The following is a 6000-nucleotide window of genomic DNA, read 5'->3' as shown; positions in this document are numbered from 1 at the left end:
GAAATCCCCGGAGGAATTCCTGGAGAAATTCTTAGAGGAATTCCTGCAGAAATTCTCGGAGGAATTCCTGGAGAAGTTCCCGGAGGAATTGAAGGAGTGATCCCCGGAGGAATTCCTGGAAGATTCTTCGGAAGAATCCTCGGAAGAATTTTTGGAGGGATCCCCGGAGGAATGCCTCGAAGAATCCCCGGAGGAATTCCTGGAGGAATCCCCGGAGGAATTCCTGGAGGAATCCCCGGAGGAATTCCTGGAGGAATCCCCGGAGGAATTCCTGGAGGAATCCCCGGAGGAATTCCTGGAGGAATCCCCGGAGGAATTCCTGGAGGAATCCCCGGAGGAATTCCTGGAGGAATCCCCGGAGGAATTCCTGGAGGAATCCCCGGAGGAATTCCTGGAGGAATCCCCGGAGGAATTCCTGGAGGAATCCCCGGAGGAATTCCTGGAGGAATCCCCGGAGGAATCCCCGGAGGAATTCCTGGAGGAATCCCCGGAGGAATTCCTGGAGGAATCCCCGGAGGAATTCCTGGAGGAATCCCCGGAGGAATTCCTGGAGGAATCCCCGGAGGAATTCCTGGAGGAATCCCCGGAGGAATTCCTGGAGGAATCCCCGGAGGAATTCCTGGAGGAATCCCCGGAAGAATTCCTGGAGGAATCCCCGGAGGAATTCCTGGAGGAATTCCCGGAGGCAGTGGCGATTCCCTAACCTCAAATCTACCTGTTCAACGAATGTAAATTCTTGAATTTTCTCAGCAAATTAGCTTGTAAATAGTAGAGAATGACAAGAAAAGTCGTTTCCATCCATTTTCAATTTGATTCTGGTTCTGAATTCTCCGCAAATGCAAGTTTTAGGGTCGTTGAACAGGTAAAAAGTGAGGTTACGAGACGCCACTGCCCGGAGGAATTCCCGGAGGAATTCCTGGAGGAATTCCCGGAGGAATTCCTGGAGGAATCCCCGGAGGAATTCCTGGAGGAATCCCCGGAGGAAATCCTGGAGGAATCCCCGGAGGAATTCCTGGAGGAATCCCCGGAGGAGTCCCCGGAGGAATTCCTAGAGGAATCCCCGGAGGAATTCCTAGAGGAATAACCGGAGGAATTCCTAGAGGAATCCCCGGAGGAATTCCTGGAGGAATCCCCGGAGGAATTTTTGGAGAATTCCTGGAGGAATCCCCGGAGGAATTCCTGGGAGAATCCCCGGAGGAATTCTTGAAGGAATTCCCGGAGGAATTCCTGGAGGAATCCCCGGAGGAATTTTGGATAATTCCTGGAGGAATCCCTGGAGGAATTCCTGGGAGAATCTCCGGAGGAATTTTTGGAGGAATCCGCGGAGGAATTTTTGGAGAATTCCTAGAGGAATCCCCGGAGCAATCCCTGGAGGAATTTATGGGAGAATCCCCGGAGGAATTATTTAAGTAATCCCCGCAGGAATTCCTGGAGGAATCTCCGGAGGAATTCCTGGAGGAATCCCCGGAGAAATACCTGGAGGAATCCCTGGAGGAATTTATGGAGAATTCCTGGAGGAATCCCCGGAGAAATTCCTGGGGGAATCCCCAGAGAAATACCTGGAGGAATCCCCGGAGTAATTTCTGGAGGAATCCCCGGAGGAACTCATGGGGAAACCCCAGGAGGAATTCCTTAAGAAATCCCCGCACAAACTCCTGGAGGAATCCCTGGAGCAATCCCCGGAGAAATTCCTGGAGGAATCCCCGGAGGAATTCCTGGAGGATTACCTGGAAGAATCCACGGAGGAATTCCTGGAAGTTTTCATGAAAGAGCTCCTGGAAAAAGTCATGGATGAATTCCAGTATTCCTGGAGGAATCCCTGGAAAAAATACTTGAATGAATTCCTGGTTGAAGTTCAGAAGGAATACCTGAAAGAACTCCTGAAGACATTACTGAAGGAATTCTGGAGAAATTCCTGGCAGAATTCCTGGAGGATTTCTTGGAAGAATTCCCGATGGAATTTCTAAAAGAATTTCTACAGAAATTCCTGAAATAATTTCTTGAAAAAAAAAGGAATTCCTAGAAGAATTTCTGGAGGAATATTTGGAAGTTCTCCTGCAGAAGTTTATGGAGGAATTTCTTTAAAAAAAATCCCCAGAGGAGTTCCTGAAGGAATCGCCGGGGAAACCACGGAGGATTTTCTAGAAGTATTCCTGGAAAACATACGGATAAATTACTGGAGGATTCCTGAAAGAGTTTCTGGAGGAATTCCTGAAAGCATTTCTGGTGGCATTACTGAAACAATTACAGGAGAAATTCCGTGAAGATATCCTGGGAGAATTCATGGCAGTAATCCTGGAGGAATACCTGGAAGAATTTCTAAACGAATTCCCTAAATAATTCCTGAAAGTATTTCTTGAACAATTGCAGGAGGAATATTTGCAAGTTTTTCTGCAGAACTTCTTGGAGGATTCCTTGGGGGATTTTTATAGATATTCTTGGAGGAATTCGTGGGAAAATCCCCGGAGGAATATCTGGAGAAATCCTCGGAAGAATTCCTGGGTGAATTCTTGGAAGTATTTCTGGAGTAGTTCTTGTGGATACATGGATGAATTCCTGGAAGAATTTCTGGAGTAATTCGTGGTAGGATTCCGGGAGCAATTCTGGAAGAATTCCTGAAAGCATTCTTTAAGGAATGCGTGGAAGAATCTCTGGAAGCATTTCTGGAGAAGTTTAGAAGCATTCTTCGAGAAATTCCTAGAAGCATTCCTGCAAAAAAAATCCTTGGAGATTTCCTGGCAGCATTTCAGTGGAATTTCTGAAAGAATTCTCGTAGGAATTTCAGGAAAAATTCAAGGAAGAATTCCAGGAGTAATTTCTGGAAGTATTACTGAAAGAATTTCTGGATGAATTCCCGGAGAAATTCGCGGAGCACTTCCTGAAGGACGCTCCGGAGGATTTCTTAAAGGAATCCCTGGGGGAATTCTCGGAGGACTTCCTGAAGGAACCTCGGAGGAATTTCTAAAGGAATCCCATACAGAAATTTTACGAGGGATTTTTTTTTTTCATCTCAATGTGTATTTTGACAGATGCTAGTTCAGGGGGCTTAAGAATTCCTGGAAAAATCCCATAAGAAATTCCTAGAAGATTCCCAGAAGGAATTACTGGAGGAATCCCAGAAGGAACTCCTGCAGCAATTCCAGAAGGAATTCATGAAAGAATCCCAAAACTAATTCCTGGGGGAATCGCAGAAGGAACTTTTGGAGCATTCTCATAAAGAATTCCTGTATAAGGAATTCGTGGAGGAATCACATAAGGAACACTTGGAGCAATCCCAAAAGGATTTGCTGAGGATACTCCTGGAGGAATCTCATAAGAAATTTGAAGAAATCGAAAATACTTAAAAAAAATCTCATAAAGAACTACTGAATAAACTTCGAAAGAATATTAGAAGAAAAGCCTGAGCAACTTCCAGAAGTAACTCCTGGATGAATCTAATAATGAATCCCTGGAGATATAAATTGGTGTTTCCAGTTAGCCTAGTACATAGTTAAGGCTATGGATCGCCAATCCGGAGACGGCGGGTTCGATTCCCGTTCCGGTCGGGAAAATTTTCTCGAGTCCTTGTGTATCATTGTGCTTGCCTCACAATGTACAAATCCATGCAATGACAGACAAAGAAAGCCCTTCAATTAATAACTGTGGAAGTGCTCTAAGAATACTAAGTTGAAGAGAGGCAGGCCAAGTTCCAGTGGGAACGTAGAGCCATACAGAAGAATAATCCCTGGAGAAATCTATGAGGAAACCCTGGCATGATCCAGAATGATTTGCCAATGAAACTCTTGAAAAAATATTTGGAAAGACTTTTAAAGGAGCACTTGAAACACCTCCCCTCTCCTGGAGGAGTTTTCGAAGAAACTCATATACTGATTCTAGATAAAAATTCTGGAGGAATTCCTGTTACTTCAAAGCAGTGTATTCTGTATTGTAACAATAAAACATGGAAGATGTTTAGGACCGATTTTCGATGGAACTTTCGAGCGGTGTTTTGCTGCTGCATTTTAATGTCACTTTGCTGCCAGAATCTATGTTGCGGATTACCCATCTGCTTTTCCAGCAACAACTTCATTTGCGGTTTTTTTAGCTCGTTTTATTCGCCGCCTTGTCCAAATCGGTGCCTAATTCCGGCAAATGCTGCAACTCGATGCCGGCTCATAGTCACACAATCACAGGATCTCTAATTACTTTCGTCCCGAAGCTGACATCGTTAATGTTGATTCTGTTCTCCCCGGTGGCCTCATTTTCTCCGAATCCTTCTGGCGCATTGGCTACTTATGCGGGTGGACCGTCTGAACCAAATCAATAGGGTCACTTATGCTTCGCCAGCAGGACAAATCGATAGATCCAGCTCGGGGTGCAGCCGGCAGCTTATAATCCGATCCTGTCCGCCACTAGTCTGGAACTATCTCAAAGTACATAATGCGTCCGTCGTCGGCAAATAATCAATATGTCTGGTTCCTAGAGCCAGTTCTGGCAAAATGTATCGGGTTTGGTGCACTATCAAGCCGATGCGGCCAGGTTGACCGTGGAGCAGTTTGTGCCGGAGACCATGGACATTTGCGTGCCGCAATGATTGCTGTTCCGAGCAGGTTCCAGCCACTTCCTAATATTTGACCTAATAGCAATTGAACAGATTTTATAATTAGAAACCACAAAAACTATTTTGTCAAAAACTTACTTTCTAGTAAATGACTTGCTGAGGAACAAAATGTAAATAAATAAAATTTAATAAGCTCACAGTCAGTCAAGAATGTCACTTTACTTGCGGAATAATAGGTCGGAGCATTTTTCCCACAAGGAAAAAGTGACAACTGGTTTGATCGACACAATCATCACCATCATCATTGATCATCAAGTTCATCGATTATTCTGTTCCAGCTGAGTACGGCTCAAGAAATTTTGACAGAAAATCGTTTCTTGACCGTTTCTTGGCCTATCTTTTTCTACAGTACTTGCGAGGTCAGTACCGCCCCTAAACAATGTAATCGAATCACATTTTAGCGGGGTTGAAAATTGCGTAATTTAATTTCAATATAGGTAACAAATATTGATCAACACGACACCGTTACTGGTTTCATCGACGATGCCAACAACCGTTGAACTTCTTCCCTTGATAGGCAGTATTAGTCAGCATAGTTGGACACTTCTCGTAGACCGCATTAACTTGGCATTGGCCAATTTGGTGCTGTGGCACGGTTTGGCTGCGATTCGGCTCCGCGAATCAGTAACACTATCGTATCCTCCACTGAGATACAAATCGCAAACCTTCATGACAATGCTGGGCCAGTAGTCCGAACGATTTGCCTCAATAAAACGGCCAGGTTGCTTGAATTATCCGGTTCCAGTCACATCACGTTTTTTTCCGGACGCTTGACTGCTGTCCCGTGATAGGCCCACGTCGTTCGTGATGTTCGCTTTGTCGACACTCCCATAAGCCTCCGCCGTAAATAAATCCCAAAATTGTACTCGGCAGCAACCGCTCACCTTCCTCCTTTTTTGGGCAGTCAGGGCAGCATCCACTATGATGTATTGATTGATGCACCAAGCGAAAAGAAGAAGAAGTTTTGACATCCAAGCGGTGTGCCGTCGATTAGATCCTCGTCGCTGATTGGTCGATGGGTGTAAACGGCACACCGCTTGGATGTCAAAATTCTTCTTCTTACCGCTTGGTGCATCAATCAATAGGCAACAAAAAAGTTTTCCGTCTTTTCGATTCCGCAAAACTTTTCTTCGTAAATACGAAGAAATAAATAATTTTGTTTTATTTGCAGGCACCGGCACCTGAGCTGCGGACTTTGACGTTTCAGAATGTAAACAAACATACCGACATAGGGCTCCCAAGATGCGCTCATTTTTTTAGAGGTGAAATAAAAGTTCACCATGTTAGGGTTACTAAAAACTACTTCGCATGGTGATTTTTGCTACTAAAAGTGGTGAATTACCCAGTTTTTGAAAATTTGTAAGAAATTCAGTAGCGCATATAAAAAAAATCTGAAAGCG

The sequence above is a fragment of the Aedes albopictus genome, chromosome 3 (assembly GCF_035046485.1).
Source record: "Aedes albopictus strain Foshan chromosome 3, AalbF5, whole genome shotgun sequence".
NCBI lineage: Eukaryota > Metazoa > Arthropoda > Insecta > Diptera > Culicidae > Aedes > Aedes albopictus.
Note: the sequence above shows the minus strand (reverse complement) of the source record.